We start from the raw sequence: 22690 nt of genomic DNA on the forward strand, positions 1-22690 counted from the left end.
ATCTTTTAAATTTTCAATACAAAAATTACGATTCTATAATGAAATACAAGTAATTATGTTATTTGATGATAATATTTTAATACCATTTACTAATTAGGTCACGAACCGTTTAAACTAAATAATTTACAATTACAAAATAACAGCAATAGATAATTGTACCGAATAGTATGTAATAAGTACTTTTGTTCTTATAGTATTGAATTTTGGTTAAGAGTATTAATTTTTTATTAAATTCTGAGAGAACAAAATATATATTGTCTGAATGATTAATAGTCTGTACTCTGTACATTTTGTTGTGTATTATTTTTTTAAGCCATTATGAAACGTCATAAATATCTCAATGGAAAAACATTTATATTATTTTTTACAGATATATTTAGTTACAAATCCTAGTATCAAATTCGTTATGGTTTAATATATAAATGTATATTGTACTAATTATTATGTACTGTTAGATGCGATTTAATATCAAATAGGTAGGTAATGCATTAGTAATGTATAGGAATATAGGATTTTATTTCAACTTTAAACATAAAAATCTGATTTATCTCGAAAATAACAATGATATTCTTTTTATTTTTTTAAATTGTAAATAGTATTTACAAAATATAAAATATAGTTAAAATAGCTCATATGCTAAGTAAGATTATAATAGAAGAATCTAGATTTGAAGATAAAAGTTAATATTAGATTAGCTCTTATGATTATTAGCTAATTTAGAAATTGTTAAGTATTGATGTATATAGTTGCGATTAAACAAATTTAATTAACACGTCTTACAAATCCATTGCGTTTGCTACGTGTCTAATTAAATAGAAAGCGCGCCATTGTTTCGATTTGAAAGAGAAGTCCAACTAATTAAAATATATTGAGCTACACCTTTGATAATTTTATATATTTTCCAATTTTGTTATATAGCGTTTATTCATTTATACTTTAAATCCAAGTTGGTGTAAAACTATCATTCATTCGTATACATGTACCTATAGTAAATCGATAACAATTTAAGTGCCGAAAATAAAAAACCAGCTTTTGTTTACTTAGTTTTTCATATTATTTTGCAGTAAAATCTAATGGCAGCTTTTGTCTTCGAATAAGTAAAGTAAAATTTGACTAAAAGGCAATGAATATCGAATTATCTTCATTTTATAACAAATTAGGAGACTCTGACCGCTGCTCGTTTCACTTAACAATCTTTTGTAGGCTTATACTAACCTAGACTAACAAATATATTAGTCTATAATTTATAATTATTGTAATTTTATCTAATATAAAGTTGTACAATAATATAAATCAATTTCATACGATGTTTATGTTATATAATACGTAGTCATTGTCGAAAAATTATTCAAGTGAATAGCTTATTTTATTCGCTTGTTATAGTTTATTATAATGTTTTTATGCCCAAAACAAATAGTATATTATCCGGTATAAGAGAATTTTTGATTTTTTTCTGAAAAAAATGTATCATGAGTAGTAATATAAATTTCTGTATACATTTTGTTGAAATATTAATAACTATATGTATACATATATATATATATTACAGTCTAATGATTGAATTTAACACTTTTTATGATAAATACAATCCAATTTATTTATGCCTATTTTAACTCTAACGTTGTTTATGTGAATAATCTAGTGATCTTAGAAGCTTATTGATTTAAATTACAAATAACTAGTAATATGCTTAGCTTAAACAATGTAAAATATGTAGTCTTAATGAGTAGAATTTTTTTTTGTTATTAGACATAAAAGCTTCAATCGTTATTCTTTGATGTTTAAGTTATTTAATATTATTTATGAGTATCATTTATTCATTAGTTTTACTAAGTATAAGAGAATACTTATTAATGTAATATGTAATCGACTTAATGTGAGTTATATATATATATCATAAATTATTTGCACGAAAAAGTGTAAATTAATTTAAATTATAGATAAATACAATACTATTATAACATTATTTGTGCATGATGCTGTATTATTAATATTTTTAAAATTTTATTTACTAATAATAAGCGATAATGATATAAATGACTGATAACTAAAACACAAGTGTCATCCACATATTTATTTAAAAATGTATATCATATGAATCATGTGTTTAAAAACTTCAACCTATAGTATATTTGCTTACATGATATGCATTTCAAATACGTTTTAAATAGCTGACGTAATGGCGTGAACAGTTATTCATACATTCCAAAGGAAATTTTACTATGGTGTGAAAAATCGAAATATTTACGATAAAAAAGTAACATCTTTACGGTGCATTAAACGTAATGTAAAACGTATCCAGCGAAAGACTATTTGTTTAATAATATAATACTCAACTTATTCTTGAACGTGTACCTACGTTGTTTCGTGTACAAAACACTGTTTTTGTCGTTTACTCGATTTTACAAGTTAGAGTATTTTTGTTTTTTATCCACAATTAATTTTCAAATTATTACTATGCTCATACATGTTTTTCTATAGTAGTTATAAACAATTAATATAATAATTGTTAATTATATTACAGTCAATATTTAACAATACATACAAATCATAAGATTTTAAAAGTAATAAGATGTTTGGTCGTGTCTTATGTCAGTGAAAATAAATTAGTAAAATAAAAGTTGTAAATCTTGAAAATTATATTGTTCAAACTAAATATAAAAACTTAGTTAAAATTATGTCAAGCTTTGTCAAATTCAATAATAATTGGTTTTCAGACAGTGATCGTTCGCCAACTATTTGTCTATGATCAAAGTGTTGTATAGTATTGTAAGTATTGTAAGTATATCATACTGTATAATTTACCTAAAAATATTTGTCTTAATTTCTAACATTTTGTTGTAATATGATTTAATTAAGATTATGACAATTACATAATATACAGCTTATTACTATTTTTCTTAGAGAGACATTCTAAAACAAGTTTATTCTTTGGGAATCTTATAAAATTGTTTGTACAGATTAAAGCGCTTAAAACATTATGGCTGTTCAAATATTTAGTGTTGATTTTAAATGTTAATAAATTACAAACATCATTGTTATCTTTTATATTTTTTTCAACGCGAAAGTTTCCAATTAAAAAAAAAGTCTCGCCTGCACGATTTTAAAAAGTCGATCGTGTTTCTTGTGCATTATTATGCACACGTAAGGATTTTGATTCATATTTTCTCGTGGGACATACTGTTCTTGAACAATATCTGTGGAAAGTCAAATTGTCTGGCTATATAAGATACAAGATTTTGATATATGTGTATTATGTTCGGTCATCTATCATTATGTTATGTAAAAAACAAATAGCGCTAGATAAAATCATATCCCTCTGCTATCGTTCCGACCTCTTTTCATACACCCTTTATATAGACTTTTTTTATTCAGTCAGGAAAAAAAAAATAAAACATATAATATCTATATAAATAACTATTACGCGTTACCGTTCCGGCGATAAACAAAAAAGCATTTGTCAATACAAAATAAAAGGAGGTCCTGATAAATTGCTGTAGAGCCGCCACCGAGAGATTGGCTTTTGGTTGGACGATGAGGGAATGGATTGGGGTGGAGGTTGAAACATGTAATTTATATATATTTATATACAGTGAAAGAGAGAGATTGAGAGGATGGCGGTAGTGTGTATCGAACTCTGTGTAGTCGTCCGTCGTCAGGAAAAAGGAATGTTGTAGTAAATTTGTTGCCAAAGACCGTGTCCAGTGATCGGGTTCATGCCTAACGGAATAGCTGGGTGTATAAGGTGGAAAGTAGAGGTGAACGTTTACGTGCAGAAAGTGACGGAGTTGCATATAGTAGGTATATAGTGATAGCACACTCGCGCACATACACCTACACACCCACACTATATACACTGTTTTCTGTGTATTCGTAATAAAAATAGTAATAGTAGTAGTATTATATTAACTGTATTGCAAAGGAGTGTATATAAACTGCCGGCACAAAAGCTCCGAGTCCCTATCATCTATCTAACGTGTTTGGTACACGTCCAAACCACGCCCACCGTCTGTGTCTCACTCCCTGCTCTCACTCACCCCATCTATCCTCTTCAACTTTTGCATTGCCCCCTTCACTTATACTCACGATCTTTTTCCACTCTACTATCGTGTGTTATTCCTAGCCCTTACACATACACACACACACACAATCTTTACCATCCTTCTCTTCACAACTGTGAGTTTTTGTTTTCTGATCGGCCAGGTTTTCTAATGTAAAACAAATTGATTGCCCCGGATTTTAGCCTGTTTTTTCTACCCTTTACCGATACCGTGATGTATGTGTGTGTGTGCGTGAGTATGTTTTCTCTTTATCAATCCTTCGCGATCCTTCTCCCGCGCTCTCTTTTTATCTATCTATCCATCTATATCACATCAGTGACCCAGATTGATTCGACGGTTCGTTTTTATCACTAAATGCTTTAGTACATCAGCCGGGTTACCCCCTCCCCACAGTACGTCAGCCAACTAATATAAACTATATACGTATATAATAACATGTACAACTAGTTCATGTGGATTTAACTTCAATTTTAGGTTTGACTTAAGTTACCAGAGGACAAAAATAATTAAATTAATTGAATGTGCGAGAGATGAGAGAAATATTGGAGCAGATGCAATGTCAGCTACAAAATGTGTAAATACTTTTATTACTCGACCAAGAATAAAGATCTTTTATTTGTTTGTTTTATTGGAAATAGCATAAAATAGATTGTTTTTGACCAAAATTGATAACTAATATTATTCTAAACGTAGTTTTTTCGAAAAACTGTTATAGCTATTAATATTTAATTTCAATTAATTGTAATGTTATAATAATAATTTTCTATTTCAGTTCATGTTTGAAAATCAAACTGCATATTTTATAAATTCATTTAAAGTATTTAAACATTATTTTATTATCAATTTTAAGATGAAAAATTGTATCATATAATAAAATATGATAAACAATGAAAATGGCTTAAGTGTGTTTACTCTTTAGTGTTTTAGTAAAAATAATTTATTTTTAATAAACTAAATAATTATTTTGATGTCCAATAAATATATTTAAAATATATATTTTAGATGATGAATATTAATTTTAATCAAATTTAAAACTATAATTTTAGATTTATTTTTAATTCGGAGTATTATTAAAATATATAATTTTTATGTCCAATGTGCAATTACAAAACTGTAAACAAAATGTTAATTCTATATTTTTATCGGTTGTATATAATGATTGAATAATATATTCTATAAGTTTTTTTTCTGAGTACGGAAGTTATATAAATATTCCAACTTATTCAATTAAAATTTTTAAATCAATTTATAAGAAAAAAATATAAAAATATAAATTTATATTTTATATATAATTATAATAAAAATTTAGTTTAGATATTATATATATATTTTTTTTTAATATTTATGAAGTACTACATTTTTGTTGAAAGCTATTCAAAATAATATATGCATAATATCAGTTACAAATTTAAAATTAATTAAACGTAGTTTTTGAAAGCGTTTTATCAAATATGAAATAGACATAATACTTATTGTATTGTTGTTAATATTTGTATTGAATTTTTATTCTATTACTGACTACACTATAATTATTAATCATCTTATATTGTACGTATTTGTGTATAATTAAAAAGATTTAAGTACACGAATATAAAGTTACACAATTAGGTGAAAATCTATAATTAATTTCTATCATATGGTTAACTTGTAACAAATTTAAAAAATATTATATTTGATGTTTTACTCAAACTTGTTTTTGTATATACTTTTATTATGTGTTCTAACTTAAACACTTCCTTAATGATGAGTCATTATTAAAATTTTCTTCAGATGTGTGCCAAACGGTGAACCATAATTACTATTAAATAAGTTATATTTTATTTAATATTATAACTTAAGAGCCACACTTATACGAATGTTATTAAAAATTGAAAAATAAAAGTTATTCAATTATTTATCGTGAATAAAACCGTTAATTTAACTTTTTTTTAAAGTTTTTATAATACAATTTGTAGTATATTATTTATAATAATTGTCTAAAAATTATTTATAACACGTTTAATTTAACATAAATAATTAAATGAGCTTTCTAAAATGTATTCATATTTCATAAACTATTACCAACTTTCTTCATATAGGTAGTTAATTAATGATTAATCTACTGCATAAATGTTTTAAACAAGTAAAATTATATAATAACTATAAACATATTATTTAGTAACCATATAAATGTTTGCTAGTTATATCAATATTAGTAAAAACATAAAATAAATTTAAATTTAAAATAAAAACAATGATTTTGGTAAAATTAGAAATTAATTATATAATACTATTTAAAATTAACACGCCATAAATAAAAAGAGTTTCAATGTTTCATTTATTTTGGTGAATTTTCTTATAGGATTAATTACCATTTAGATATTAAAGTTCAATTTATTGAACTCGAATAATAATTTGTATTTAATAATAACAATATACTACTTTAAAACCATTCATTATTGTAATAAATATTTAAAATGTTATCATTATTATTATTATAGGAACTATTTGTTACAGTAAAATGTTTTCGTAAACTGGTTTATAATTATTTGAATGAATAATTTTAAGTTTAGTCTACTCCATTAGTTGTGAACAATAGTGAAATTGAGATAAACATTTCGGGAGGTTTATATCAAATTGGATATTTTAATTTTAAAACAAAAAAAATGTTTGTTAAAATAAATTCTAGAGGGGTAAGGATTTGAGGTCAATCCTTTTTTTAGAGATGATAAAAAAAAAAAATAATTAATTTATGAAAACATATTTAAAATAACATCATTCATGCATATGAGTAAACAAAAATTTAATATAAAAGTAAATAATAACATACTACAAATGTAATAACCGCATAATATTGATACATTTTTGTTTGCATTCTACTTTTATAACCTTTAAATAATATCTTGAAAACTAATGCATTATTTTAGCAAGATAGACACAAAAATAAGTTCCTTGAAGTTTAAAATTACTGTATAGTAATATTCATGATACTATTAAGTACTATGTTTATATTTTACTGTTATTGTATTTACCAGGAAAATAAAGATCACCGGCCGTGACCTCGATACTTTTATCTTATTACGAAAACCTCCACAGAACCGAAACATCTATTTTTACTGAAGGGATTTTCTATAGCTCTTATAGAGGAGCTAAGAAACATAGGTACACTAACACTGTGGATTACTTTTAAAAGAATCGTGGTTGTAGCCGCAGGCCATCTATAAAATATTTGCTTGGGATAAAACGCACAAAGTCCTTTATATTATAAAATCCGAGAGTAATATTTTTTTATTGATTTTCGTTTACACATAAAAACACATAACAGAAAATAATGAATTCATGTAAATTATATTGAACGTTTTTTCACGCCCATTTTTATAAATTAATGGAAATGTCGACGACATGACATTCGGGCTTACACGTCGTACAACGAAGATGTAGAATTTATTTCATTCGGTTTATTCAGGTTTACGAACGATTTGATAACAATGCATAATGCGTATATTTATGTATTTTAAGTTGTATTACGCGAGATACGCCTACATAGGTATCATTCAATTTTGTTAGACTGATATCAATTTATAATTATATTTATATATTATAATTATTTATCAAAAATTAATATTGTTTTATCATAATGTTGTAATAACGAGAAAAATAAACATAAACATTAGTAACGAAAAATTATGAATATCTCATATCATTTGTTTTTCTCACATTCGGGTAGAAAATAAATCAAACAAATTAAAATCGTGAAAATATTAAATTAAATTATATCTGTTCAGTGTTCATGGGATATTTTAGATGATGTAAAGCACATGCAATAATACTATCGTATGTATTATACGAACGTATGGCGTATGCTCATATATATAATATATATATATATATATATATATATTCGTTGAAGTGTTAGAAATCCATTTTTATTTATTTAACAGCACTAATCGGGCTTAACAATATAATAACATAACAATAATCTTAGAACTGAAGTTAAATAATGCACTACAACAGCTTATCATAAATCAAAGTAATTAATAAATTTAATCATAAATATAATTACTATAATTTTATAATATAAGATATCATAGTACTAGCATCAGTGTAGGATTGAATTTTAGTTGCTTCATTACTTTAATAATTAGAGAATCATTCATCGGGAAATAAGTATCCTAGTTTGAAAAATAAAAATATTGCGTGTATAAATATTATGTATAATATATTTATTATTTCGTAGGCGGATGAACCGACAGCCAAGACTATAGTTTTGTCTCTTTGTTATCCGCATTTGAGCGAGACTATACAGAACTCGTTCAAGAACTGTATTGCCGAGCTTTCAGCGCAATGTGTATAATATAAGTATAATATTTATCCATCTCGACTGGTAGGTATACCATTACAATGTGAAATGCACTGCGCCGTGTCATCGTCATACATAATAATAATAATAATGATTACAATAATGAAAATAATAATAATAATAATAATAATGATTACAATAATGAAAATGATAATAATAATAATGATGATGATGATAAGACTATTGTTGTCGGCTTCTATTGAAACTATAGAAATAGGGAAAGTAGAACGTAACACACACACACACACACACACACACTCGCATACGCATCAGTCGAGCTACAGGGGGATGAACAGAAATATCTGTCTGGGTCTGGTTTGCAGACGTGACGGGTGGCGAACCCTGCCCCGAACCCGTAGTCGGCCAGTATTCGACATACTTATTCCTTTATATTATTATGTAGGTATATAATAATATGTAAGCATAAACCTTGTTTATAAATCATTATATATAATATTTATGTGTGTAATTATTATTATAATTATTGTATACGTATAATGTTGAAGTTAAGGTGGTGGGAGGGTTGTATGGTGGTCGAAAGAATTTAGTCGGCGGGAGGTGGCGAACATCGTCGCGACTACTCGCTTGTTAATTAAACATGCTCCCTCGGTGTGGCGTCCATCGCTGCCCCGTGTTCTATGTTTATATATTTTAGAATCACAAAGTCTGTCTACCTACGACGACGAGTTTCACTGCTTTATTATATTATTATATTATTGACTGTTTATTCCGTTGTCGAGCTTCGTTAGTGTAAAGTGTACCATATAGAAAGCACAAAGGGCTGTGTTCTACCGGTGAACATTTGTAGCGGAGGGTGCAAAATAGTTAGTTAGTTTTGTAATAGTTTTGTAAAATTCACAAATTGACGTACTATGTGGTTGAAGGCATAGTGTCGAGTCCGCATCCTGTCCAATACACATGTAACAGAAGACGTCATTCACGACTAGCAGTAATAAAATAGCAGCAGTAGAACAAATACAAATAGCGAGCGATAAATAAAACCGTGAAGATGCGAAAAAAACAAAGTGTATGTACCTAGTTTCATGAGGCTATAAGAACACAACTCAGCTAACTTAAGTAAAGTTTTTTGGTATAGCCTAACATATATTATATATACATAGGGTGATACATCAAGCATGATCACCCTGTTCTTTTTTCAATGATACAGTTATTTAAAATCTAATTTTTAGAATTTTTAAATATATTTAACATTTTTATGTATCAAAATCAAAATTTGAACTACTAGTTTTTGAGTTATTTCTCCTAGCGTAGTAAGAACTTTAAGTCTATAATATGAGGTTTATGATGATTTGAAAATTTTAGTCATCAATATAAATCAGTCGACATTATAATAATTTGTAAAAATATTTTAAGTACAAAAATAAGATCCAATATTACATATATTTTACATATTTTTTAAGAAACATTATTTTCAGTATAAATTTTACTTAATAACTGAGAAATTAATCGTTAGAATTTTGAATTATTTAATACATTATCATAGACATCTACTAATTAACACACTGTAAAAAATAGAATTCTTATTTGAAAAACAGAAATGTGTATAACCATAGGACATCCTTTAAATAGTAAAAAAAAATTAAGAATTTGAAAATATGGTCTTAGAAATTTTAAAAATCAAGACTTGATTAAATTAATCATTTAAGTTAAAATGAGTGTAAGCATATAAATCAATCACTCTGTACATACGTATGTATTATACATTATGTTTAATGAATAAGGTGTAATAATATTATTGTTTGTATAGAACAAACGACGACACTGCCGCGAGAATTCGTTAAATGTCATCCTCCCTTAACCGACGAACGGAAAAAAAAAAATAATAGTAGTATGACAGAGTCAGTATAATATAGATGACCATTTTTATAGAAATAAAAAACCAGACAAACTATTTTTTATTAATTTGATAGTTTTTGTTTTTCAATTACATTTAAGTTACAATTTATTAAAATAATAAAATAATAATTAATAAATAATAGTTATAATATTATGTTGCTCTTTTTAAATTTTTAAAATTAATATTAATACAATGATATTTTTTTTTACAGGATTAAAACGATATCATCTTTTAAAAACGGGATAAAGAGCGTCCCGATTGGAGTTTGTCAGGAAAACGAGATATGACGATCAAAAAAGGGACAACCTCGTTTGAAACGGGACGTATGGTCATTCTAGCATAATAGGGTGTGTGCCTTCGTCCAACATATAGTAGGTCGACGGCCGTGACAGTTTTGTTTTTGTTTTCAAATTTTTAATGCATGTCTCTAAACAACCATTTCAGTAGAACACGCTGGACACGAAAATTGCACACTTAAGACATGTCATAACCGAATAACAGTTGTGAGTTGACGAGCGGCGAACTAGGTGAAGTGGTGCACCATTCAAAGTTTAAAACAATTTTTAATCTCCGATATTACGAACGTGTAATCGATGTTTTCGTTGGACAACAATGATTATTACTCACTCCTAATTATTAATAATCGATCAACGGCGGTGACCAATCAATGTTTCGTTCGCTGTGTTTTTGATACGATCGGATTATTAAATGATAGACAGCCGGCCAAACAAAGCCATATGTGACGCTTATATTTGGACAACACAGACAACGCTGAACATAAACCGTCGGATTCGGCACTGTATTATTATTATTATTATTACAATATTGTCGTCGTGTCAAATTGTCAGACACTTCTGTCGACTACGCGCTAGCCGACCCGACAATGTTTGTAACACGTCTGTCCCTCTACTCCCACGCACCGCTAAACACCAGCATTTGGTCACTATCACGTACACGGGCTAATGGCCGTTTTCGTTTCGTGTGGCGCTTTTCGCCTATCGTTTCACTGGGTTTTCGCAATGTGTTTTCGGTGTTCAATTAAAACGAGTACCTGTTTGGCGAGTGCTATTTTATCGCGTTGCAGATGTACGAGTATAATATTTTGTACGTGACTGTGCGCATGGCATTCGTAATTTGACTATATACAAGTTTTTCGTAGATCGAAAAGACTTAATAAAACGACTACGGGTAAAACTACCTAGATATACCATGCGTGCACGGCAAGAATGCGACGACGATACATCGCGTTTTCCGATTTTCCATTACGCGAGTGACGCCGCCCAAGAGAAAATCACACAGCTGTAGAAATGTGCCTATCTACACACGACTGTGTTTGTGTAAATATATATATATATATATATTATTTTAGCGCAAAATATAGTGGTGATACTACATTAGTGCGTATACGTCGTGATGAGGCGGTGGTGGGGGGGGGTTGTGGCGGTGGTGGTAGTGGTGTTGGTGGTGGTGGGTAGGGGGGTAGTGCCGCCGTAAACACGCGTGTAGTATAGAGTCGTTCGAAATTTGTATTGAGGGATAATGTGGGTGGAGAGGGCCGGAACCGCCGGATTTTAATTAAATCTAGTCGGACGGTCAGCCGTGCGAGCGTCCGGTGTTGTCATAATCACGTGCCAGTCGTGCCGAACACGCACGCGCGTGTTATCGTCATTGTTCCGACCGATTGAACGTCGTCGTCGTCGTCATCGTCGTCGGTGGCTACGGCAGCTGCACACCGTAATTCCAGCGTGCAGTGTAGTCCACTGCTCGACGACAGTAAACATAGTCGTGATTGCCATCAGCATCATAATAATATATCAAATAATAATATTAGCCATTAGGCACGTCCGCGTGGTAACGATTCCGATAATATCGTAATGGCCATAACCACCACACCTCTCGTATAGAAAACCCGTGTTGTAACCGCTGGATCGAGATATTGTATTGCTCTGCGGTGTTCGCGAATGAATACGAGAATCTCGGTGACGTTAAATAATATTAGGGCTTATATGCTTACGCGCATGTAACTGGTGCGACATAAGCATGCCGGCCCGAGTAAAACCGAATTCATATTATTAGAAAATAAAATTGATCCCTCGTAATATTATTACGATGCATCGCCACGTCCTCAGTCTACCCAGTACAAAGGTTTTCGACATTTTTTGGTTACCCTAAATACCCTAAAGTATTTTCTAAAAATTCAGAAGAACCCTGTATAATAGTAGTATGATGTGTATTTATACTTATATCCTACAACTTCGGTTTCTTTAGTTAAACGTAACCAAACATAATATTATGAATACACATCATTATATTTTATATAAAAAAAAAACTAATACGTTAAACACACATACTTTATAAAATCTTATTTTTTTTTATATATATATTGTAAAAATATGTATAATTTCTTTATATTTAAAATAATTATACAGTCAAGTTTGATTCCTTTGTCCTAACAAATAAATCGTTAATGGGTTAATCTTTCCAACGTTTGATATTACTCAATTATAAACCAAATAGGTAACTTAAAACTATTACGGTACGGACGTTTTTCGTTTAACTAATTCTAAGGCAATAATAGGGTAAATTAATTCCTGGTATTATGTAGGTATGCATTTTTCGTTTCTTAAATGTTTTTTTATTTAATCACAAAAAATACGAAAATAACTACTTATATAAAATAATTAAATGTAATAATTCGCATTAACTGTTCAATTTAAATTATGCGAAAACATAATACAATATAAAATAATATATATTTGTTATGGAGGTTTTCTTTAAATTTATATTTAACGTGTTTATCTCAGTAGTTAACGAAAAAAAAAATGTTAGTTATCTTGATGGCTGGTTTTTTTTAACGTCCACAATATTTTATAATAATATTATAACCACACTTAAGTATCATTATTTTTTTTTAAATATATAATAATTTTATTGAATAAATATATAATTATTATATTAATTGGGCTAAATAGAATACTTGGCTATAAAAATAATGTTATACTTATTGAAAAACCGGGAGTTATACCTAAAATCAATAAGCGTAGTGATATTGCATATACACGACGCCGTCTGAATGATAATATTGATGTCATGCAATGGCAAATAAATAATAATACTACAATATTAATTCCAGACAAAATTACTAATTTAATTATTAACGTGTTGTACATGAAATCGATTAATGCTAATTGCTAATATGATTATTATTATCTGGTTAACTTTGTAAACATTATGTTAAGGTGTAGTTTGAATAACGTTATTATTTTATTAACATAAGCTACCTGAATAGAATAAGATAAATTATTAAAACACAAAATATTAGGAGTTTGGCAAATAATAATAGATACATATCGATGAAATTTTGTTTTAAATATATCTGTGTACATAAGTGAAACTACGAGTCAGGCCAGTCAGGCAATAATCTGACCTAATGCCTATGAGTTATCAGTATCAAAAATGATACAGATGAGGTATATAATAATTATAAATTATATAAAAAATTGTATTTAAATAAAACAAAAATACCATTTTGAGGTTATTTTCCCAAAATGCAACAAAAAAACGATGAGTTTACATTTTTATCATTAATAACAATAATAATATATAATATATGATGCATGATATTACCGTCTTCTACCTGATGTAATTATTAATAAATTATAAGAAACAAGAATATGCCATTAAAATATTTTATTAAAATCAAAAAATGAAAATTATTTTTAAGCATTTTTATTTTTATTTAATTTATTTATCCATATTTACTTCAATGTGATGCATTATGTTCGATTGTGGTGGTATTTGTACAATTCGTTTTCCTTAAATGTATGCATATTTATAGAAATACCTAAGTAATTAAAAGAGTGGTGGTGGCCTAGTCACAATCCGTATTTTCGTTTCAGTAACACGGTATTCGTACTGCGAATAGGTTGTGGCATTTAATAATTATCGATAGGTACATTTTTTTGTAATTTAATGTAAATATTGAATATATTGTGGTGGTATGATTATCATACAAAAAAAATTTTAAAAATATTACAAATATTTAATTATATTAAAGAATTATGTAAGAAACAAAGCCCAGAATATTAACAATTGTAAAAATACATAGAGGTAAGCTCTTTTATAATGTTAAGAAATATAAAAATTTTAATAGCTAATATTTTATGACCAAAGAGGGGAGGGGCAATTTTAAAACATTTTGGTCTACACTTAAACAAATGTCTAGTTTCGCCCATGGACTGTATATTTTTAATTTGTACAATTTATTGCACACATCAATGTAAGCAGTGTTTTTTTTTTGTTTATAAAATATGCGGTTAATTTCTATGTATTCATAAAAGTGTAATATACATTTTTAATAACAAGTTACTAAAATTATTCGAAATGTTCAAAAAAAATTTTTAGCAATTGAAAAAGCACGAAAAAAAAAAATAATATTAAAATACCCGAATCAGTATTGTTGCTTTAAAAGAAGAATCACCATTAAAAATATAAAATAAAAGTTTAGCAATAAATTGATTATTTAATATTTTAAAACTTAAAATATTAATATTACGTGTTTACTTATTTAAAAATGTTTTGATTTGTTTTTGATTAATACTTTATGAATATACCCTCACAAATATTTATTTTTTTTTTAATAAACAATTAAGTATTAATAATTAATTGTCATACACTTAGTTTAAATTATAAGTATCTAGAAATTTTATAAATAAATAAATTTAGCTTACTAAATTTTTTTTAAAAGTAACTCAAAAGAATATTTTTTTTCTATAAAAGAATATTAACGTTATTTGGATATATTTATTTCGTGCTGATTCATCTAAGTGTCCATTTCGTAGGGTTAGGAGATTTGTAATCGGTCGGAAACTAAAAACACGGTTTTACTACCGTTCTCGGAAGTATTTCCGGTCTTTACAGAAGGTTTAGCTGTATAGTGTGTTTCTCTTCACTCTTTCCATTTCATTCTCTTTGTATATGATTTTTTTTTGCACCCTTGTGATTTTTATTTCGAATTATACGACCGGAAAACAAGGTTTTTGGATTGTGTCCAATATCTTCAGTCTAGACCTTTGAACCGGTCTTCGAAAACGGAAATGCTCTTATCCCAAACTCAGCAGTCGTACCGACCAGTGCCAGGAACGAACAAACCTTTCCGGTAAACGGGCTTGTTAAAACTACAACGAAAAATGCAACCTAATCTCTCGAATATTAACATAGCCACAAGCGTGTGTGTGTAGCCATTGGGCATTTATCAGATGTGGAGATCTGAAAAAAAGGATTACCTATGACAACGGTTGAAACATTAAAAAAAAAAATCCTCAGGCTACCCGTAAATAATACGACGTGCGTGTACCTAAAGTTTTTACTAGAACACCTGCAGATAAGAGAAAAACTACAGGGGTGATAACAGTTAAGTAACCGCTGTGCGTGAAAAATAAATAAATAATCTCAGAACGGAAAGGCGTGTAATAAGCAAAAAATGTATAGTGCCGAATTCCACGAAAACATTTTTCCAGTAAACATATTTAGTATACTAACAACCTATCAGACTTTATCTTTTCAGGAATAAAACGCAAAATAATTAGTAATATTCAATACATTTTATTTAAGTGTTTGAAATTATTACGCGATTTAAGTTGTTAAGTAAAGATTTATTAACTTAAAGTATTTGGTATGTACACTGTTTGTATAAAATAATAAAATGATTCATGTTTATCATCTGCAATTAAAACTTGAGTACTTCTCTTGAACAAATAATCGATAATAAATAAAATTATTATATAAATGTTAAAAATAATAAAATCATTCTATAAAATTAATTTGACTACAACGTAAGAAATATAATTGTTTGATTGACTTTGAATTAACTTTGAAAAGATATAATAGTTAAGAATTTGATTTTACTCAAGGATGGGACCACGAGGCATTTGTTGTTTAACAATCGAAATTATCGTGAGTGTCAAAATACGAATGTGTAATATTACACGTACCTTAAAATATTATTGTAAATTATGTCTTTATTAAAATGTAAAATATTAATTTTTGGTTCTATGAATTAATCGGTCTTAAATTTTCGTTTTACATTTAAAACAATTAAAATTTTTATTCTTTTTTAATATTATATTATATTTTTACTGTTAACATAAATAATTTTTGAATATCTTTTTATGGTATAATATAAGTTGGGCTGATTTGATTTTTACATTAGTCTGATTTCGGTATATAGGTCTTAAGGGTTATGCAAGCTTGATTTAATCTATTCACTTTTTATTATTATAAATTAATGGTTTTCGTGTTTAAGATAATTTAAGGGGAAAAAAAATAAAATAGTATGGGTCATTAGTTTTTCATGATTGAGCAATTATGAAAAAATTATTAATTACTCATAAAATGATTTGATCTTTTTTCTAACTAATCATAAAAATTAGTATAGTAGATGGCTTTCTTTTTTTTTTTACTTTCACTGATCCGAAATATCGAACTTTTTTAATGTCAATATTAATTAGTATATTTTTTTAGATTTTCTTATACTTGTTGTGTTTAGTACATCTTTCATTAAAATGTAATTTCAATTTAAAAACATAAACATAAAATTCCTATGAACTGTTTTTAAAAGTTGAAATTAATAAATTCAAAAAAATAATTCTATATTCAGTACAGACAATCGGTTTTCAGTATTCTGTTGAAATTAATTGATAATATTCAATTCAATTCATTATACTCGTGCTGTAGTTGCAACATTATAATAGAACGTATTTATAATACAATATCATATGAATTGCCAAATATTTCCAAATTCAATAATATACAACTCTGGGGTTTTCGTGGAATAGGCACGGCTTAAGGCCATCATGTAGAGTAGGGAACGGAAAAACAATAAAAAAAAAAAAAAATAACAATAAGACTACCACCACCGTCGAACACGGTTTAAAACGAGAATCTCTGCAGTAGCAAAGAGACCCCTATCCGAACACACGGTTGAACGAATTTAAAGGGTCTGCAGAGTTATATGTTTCTTATTTTTATTTATTTTTTAGGTTATCCCTGTTTTTACTTTTTACCCCCGTTCGTTTCCGACTACCAGAACCAGTGTAATTCTTCAGCCACCGTATATTTTTTTTTAACGTCATAATGGCCGGAGTTCAAGTCCAGAGATTTCGGCCATGAAATATCGCCGTCCAGCCAATTTATTATCCCCTCTCACTCCTTTGGTCTCAGCACGAATAATCATCTACGACGATCCCCCATAGGTAGGTATACTTATATATACATGCATACATACATAAATATATATACATTATATATATTATATATATATATATATTGTACATAACTGTACAGATTATTTGGGTTTACATATGCATTTTGTTGCAGGTCCGGTTTAACACACGCAAAATATATTATGTATACATATAGTGTGTTTTTCGTTGACCATTTTTTTTCGAAATATAAAAAATCATCGTTATGCCCTTTTTTTTTTCGGTGATTCCTATAACAGGTCGTTCAGTCACATCAAAAACGACGGACGCAGCGGTCGAAAGAAACAAAAACACACGAGATTGGTGGCGGATACGCCCAAAGTTCAATAAAAGTCACATGCTCTGACCATAAACATTCCAACGATATCTCGCCTCTGACCCCCTTTCCTCTCGGCGTCTATTCATCCCCCAATACAACCACCCACCGGGCGAAATGACCGTCGCCGCCTTCATGCCGATCAATGATTCCCGTTCATAATAATATTATCGTAGATGCCATCTTTTAACGCTTTACCCTCTAAAATTGATTTCACACACCAATGAGTTAAACAGTTCAAACTTGATAGTCGCCAGAAATAATGATAATAAAAAATACATGCACATTTTTATTATGGATAGACGGGGACGTTTGTAAAATATGTGACACGAATAAAACCAACGCACCACCTACATACCTACATATTTAATTTGCATTTATAATCAGGAATTATGTACTTGAAAATTATCATATCCGACTCACTTAACTTATCCAACGTAACGTTAATTACACACACCGATAACGTTTTAAAATATTTAGCAATTTAAATGATAATGATATATATTTAATTATATTTATTTATCAAATTAAAATATACTATAAAAAATGCAAAAAGGTAAAAAGGAAAAGGTAAAAGGTCTAGCAATAATTTATCAGCATCATAATATTTATCTCAATATGTTTATTATATTGAATGAGACTACAGTCTAAAAATATTTCAATAACAATAAAAAATTGATTTTCAGTTTCTTGAAATTTTAATTTATATTAGATACTTCCATGGGCGCACATTGGGGGAGGGCAAGACAGGGCACTTGCCCCCCCCTGGAAAAAATATTACCACAATATTACCTTATTACCGAGGCAAATTATTTGTTGAAATCACTTTTAAGATATGAAATAAATATAAAAATATACTCATTGTTATCGTATATTAACATCATAGATAGGTCGTATTCTGTAGTCCGTATAACCTATACGTAAAATTATTTATCGCAGATAATTTGTGGTAAATCTATAAAGATCACAATATAGGTACTACAAATATTTTAACCTGACACAAACAAGGATACTTTCATTTAGGATGTCATTAATATGTTTGGAATAAAACGAAGAAATTTACAGTTCTTATTTACTGATACCGAATAATATACTTAATTATATTATTTAATTTCTATTTTTTTATATACTTATTGAAATTATTATTTATTTATTTATTTATTCGTATGGCAATTATTATTAATACACTATATATAAATAAAAATATAATATGCATGTATAGTGTATACATTTATGTGTGAAAAATAACATTAAATCTTTATTATCTTACATTCGAAAATTTTTTTATTTTGACCCCCCCCCCTAAAATATTACCTTTGGGCGCCCATGGATACTTCACAATTTTCAGCATAGTGTTTAGTAAAATAATGCAATTAATTAAAAACTGGTAATCATGGCATGTTACATGTTAAATTATAATTAAAAGTCAAAAATATTTACGAGTATAGTTTTTGTTTTATACATTGGGATATTTAAAAGAAATAGCATTAGAGCACACGATTTTCAGACAACACAAATGTTAATTTTAAATAATACAATTATGTTAATATAATAATTAAAGTAATTCGTGACATATATAAAAAAGTATTATACATAATAAGATTAACTAGATTTAGACCTTGTTTGTTTTGGATATATATACAAAACAACGGTGTTTCCGTAAGTTTTTAGATGTATATGTTTGGCGATGAAGTTTCTCTGTTATAATACATATGAATTTATAAAATACTCTACTCGGTAAATTTAAAATTATTCTAGTCATTTATTTCGGGATTTTGCCAAAAAGTAAAAGCATCCCGTATACAATGTATAAATCGCCAGTGTTTGGCACAAATTCACAAAGTTTGGCCAAACATAATATAATATATATATAGTTATGATATTATAACTTGCTTTAAATTGTTGAAAAAAAGTTAATTTTAACTGTACATTTAATGTATTATACTTGAATTATTCTAATTAAATTTTTATATGTTATCTACAACGTGTTAAATAAATAATAATAATAAAAAAATAACATTACGTATTTTAGTTTTAAATTATTTATTTTTTGATATAGTCAAACTCAGTGGAAATGGTATGTATCAAATAGGTATTTAACTGCTTTAAAATAATATATAAACTCGAGTATGAAAAAAAAAATGCTTGATACTACATTATATTATTGCAATATTTCATTAAATTAAAGTAATGAAATGCATACGATTGCTAAAACACTCAAAGTTATTATAAAATATTTTATGACGAAAAAATAAAATATTTTAAACATATTTTTCTCATTGATACAATACTGCCACACTATATATATAATATTATGCCACAATTCGATGGACAGACAGACGCCATTCGAATTTTGTTATACATTTGAAGTTTAAACGCAAAAAAACTTCACTGAAACTCATTTAGTTTATAAGGATGAAAGACTGATATGTATTGAAATATTTAATATATAAGGATTTATTTACAATAACGTATGAACGTCATTTTTAAATGTGGCCCATACGCACCAATAAACGGTTTGACTTCATTAAATAATTGCTTAACCAGTAAAAAGTTAAACATTACATTTTGTATTGATGAAATTAAAATTACAAAGACGAATATTGAAATTAAATTATGAAAAAAATGATTTTTTTTTTTGTTATGGAATTTATTTAAGATTTTTATTTTATCTAAATATTACTGTGCGTATAAACATATTTTTATATTAAATTGTGCCTCGTTAGAACAAGTATTTACACAATTAATATTAATTATAAATTTAATCTTAAGTATATCGCATTCAAAGTATTCTCGTTATCATTATATATTATATTTTAATATAAATGGAAATATTTAGTAATATCATAGCAACTCTTCAATTCTGCTATACTTGATTTATTTGGTACTTATAGTCATAGCAATAGATGAAAAATAAATATTTTTTTTTTACAATTTTTTTTTATTATGATTTAAAACAAATGATAGCCCTATAAAATATATGCTTCAATATATTCTAACAATATTATTTTTATATAATTTATATCATATAAATACAATGAATCTGATTTTGTTTTCTTAACCAATAATATAATAATTTCGGAAAATCCTTTTGTTTAAATTTCCATATCGATAATCTTATACAAATAACCAGAGTAAAATAATATTATTAACTGTAGTAGTTGGCTTATGTAAAATATTTTAGACAAATTTAGTCTAAAATACAATTTGTAGATCTGTAATCACGAGTTGTAGCTGTTATGCTATTATAGTGTTAAAACAATTACCTCATTCCATTATTACTTTTAGACGTAAATAAATAATTTAAATTAGAATGTTTTTCTAAGCTATAAGGTTAAGTTATTATATTTTTTGGTAAAAGCAATGGACATTTTGTAAATATTTTACAAGAATTATGGTTTAACAATAGTTATACCTTGTTAATTGTTTCATAGAAATGTATGTAATTTGATTTACAAAACAAGGTAGGTTTGATAATTATAGTTAGACCATAAATCTGTGGAGTATCTATTTACAAAATATCTGTTATTCATATTAGGAAATATAATAAAATTATTTCATGACTTATAAAAACATGATAATTTCAATGTTTTACTTCTCAGCAAATTAACGCTTTCAAATTTAAAATAGAACACGCTTGTTTAAATCAATTATTTAAATATTATCTTTTACTTACATATAAACGATAATTTCAGTATCGTGCAACAATTTTCTTAAAATTAATTTAAAATCTAAAAGAATTTTTGTTTAGTTAATTTAATAAACTTATTTAATGATTAAGTTAAATTCTTGATATTATAATATATAATGTATTGAATAATGTTTTTTTTTTCAAATAAGTAAATGAAATTAGTAGTATGTATTGACACAAATGGTCTTGAATTAAACATTATTCGTTGAAATTTAGAATGTATAATTGTATTGTTGATCACTTTCGTTTCTCAAAACAGGTAAAATTATTTACAACCAATTGGCCTAGACTAAATTTATTTGGCCAATAAATGTAGTGACGAAATCTTCCAGACTCATAAAATTATCCCCAATATTAAAATTACCGATTTATTGCACATATTCTTATTTAGTTATTAATATAATTATTTTCCTATTAGTTTATCAAAATATTATTTAAATAATAGTTACACGTACAATCGTAGATACATTTTTTTGTTACATTAAAACTGTTAAAACGGGTTAGGTTCTATGCAAATAAAATGTATAACCCTTTTTTAAATGTGTAAATTATAAGAATGTAAAACATGAGTTATAGTCTACAAAAATATTTATCATAATTAACTCTATATATGATGTTCAAACAATAGAAAAAATAACGAATCAAACTTAAACTAAAACATATAATGAAAAACTCAACTTGTTTTTACTAGTCAATCAATTGATTTTTTTTTTTAAATATTCGTACCTTTTTAGTATTTTCTATGTTATGTTTAATTAAACATTTATTACATAAAACGCATTACAAACGTTATATTTTATTTAATATATATTTAGTTTAACTATCAAATATTTTAATATATTATAATTTATTCGTACCAAATTTATTTCTAAATCAATTGACTTTAATTACTTTTTCTTAAAACCATGTGTCACTCAAATATATGAAAATAACTTTCAGTTTATAATTTTTATAAAGTGTTCATCAAACTTTTAGAAACTTCACGAAGAATCCATCCACACAAAAACATTCAAACTACTTATCAAATGTATAAATAAACTTATTTCTACCAACTAATTTAATATAATTGTAAAGAACGTAAATAATATAATTATTTAAACTAGTATTTCAAACCTAAATCAAAAATAATAACAATAGTATAACTACTTAAATAAAGCCTATGA

The 22690-nt window shown here is 26.9% G+C and overlaps 1 protein-coding gene across 1 annotated transcript in view; it reads right to left on the bottom strand.

Annotated features, from left to right (window-relative positions):
* LOC112598595 (glutamate receptor 1-like) overlaps window positions 1–22690 on the bottom strand; it is a 173493-nt gene that overhangs the window by 139925 nt on the left and 10878 nt on the right. The gene's annotated exons all lie outside the window — the stretch shown is intronic.

The sequence above is a fragment of the Melanaphis sacchari genome, unplaced genomic scaffold, assembly GCF_002803265.2.
Source record: "Melanaphis sacchari strain LSU unplaced genomic scaffold, SCAv2.0 Contig48_pilon_pilon, whole genome shotgun sequence".
In the NCBI taxonomy this organism is placed as follows: Eukaryota; Metazoa; Arthropoda; class Insecta; order Hemiptera; family Aphididae; genus Melanaphis; species Melanaphis sacchari.